This window comes from Limulus polyphemus, unplaced genomic scaffold (genome assembly GCF_000517525.1).
Source record: "Limulus polyphemus unplaced genomic scaffold, Limulus_polyphemus-2.1.2 Scaffold25555, whole genome shotgun sequence".
In the NCBI taxonomy this organism is placed as follows: domain Eukaryota; kingdom Metazoa; phylum Arthropoda; class Merostomata; order Xiphosura; family Limulidae; genus Limulus; species Limulus polyphemus.
Genome location: NW_013691165.1, coordinates 1 through 905, shown reverse-complemented (window position 1 = coordinate 905; position 905 = coordinate 1). Strand labels below are relative to the sequence as shown.

General features: G+C 33.3%; 1 long non-coding RNA gene across 1 annotated transcript; it reads left to right on the top strand.

Moving 5' to 3' along the window:
• Nucleotides 1-794, top strand: LOC111084405. The gene is made up of 3 exons (XR_002609537.1): nt 1-90; nt 252-315; nt 729-794. It is a non-coding gene; the product is annotated as an uncharacterized LOC111084405 (long non-coding RNA).
• The last annotated feature ends 111 nt before the right edge of the window (nt 795-905 follow it).

Genomic DNA, 905 nt, shown 5'->3' with positions numbered 1-905 from the left:
CGTCAGCAAGAAAGCATCCTTTGGGAGATTATTTGGAGAAGGTGATGGCCAGTGGTTGGAGAACTTAGGACTTAAAGAGAGAGACTGTAGGTTGGTACAGATACTGCTTGGTGACTGTTATATCTACTTGTACATTTTAAAATGTTCGTTAATTATTAGAACACACCTGACGTTTAAAAGTAAACTTATAGTTCATTTAATGAGTACCAATAGGTAGTAAGAACAGAACATTTAATTATGATAATCTGTAGGTACGTCCAGGAACTACTCCATCATGTCACAGCAGTCTCTGCGGACATCCTAGCCGAACAAGAAGTAAGTAAACACAAGTTCTGGATGCCTTAAATAATATTAATACCAAAGCTATCAACATTAAGCTCTGATGGTTTTTATGACTAAGAACTCGAAGTAGAATGAAATATGCAAATGTTTGTTGAGGGGATTTAAAAATGTAGTATTTAAAAGTGAACTAATTATGGGTTTGAATGAAATGATTTAAAACCAGTTAGCATCAGACAAGTGTAAACATTATCGGACATAATTACATTGTGAACAAAGTAAATCTTGCCATACAGATTTTATAGTGTGTTAGATTTCAGCCTTAGGCCTACATTGTACCTAACCGTCAACTTTAAATACTGGTATAAGATGGTTTCATTTGTAAATTTTGATCTAATCAGTTTTTTTTATATCTATTTGTGATGTACTAAATGTAATTGATCTTTCAGGCGTTGCATACTGTGGAAGAAAATGTGATGAAACTTGAAAACGAACTTTTGGGTGAGTCACTGAACTGAATACAATGTAGTAATTTCTATTACACAAATTCTGGTGTTGTAATATTACTGTTAAATTTTATTTCATCAGGCTACTATACAATAGATCCCTCGATTGAAGCAGAGTTA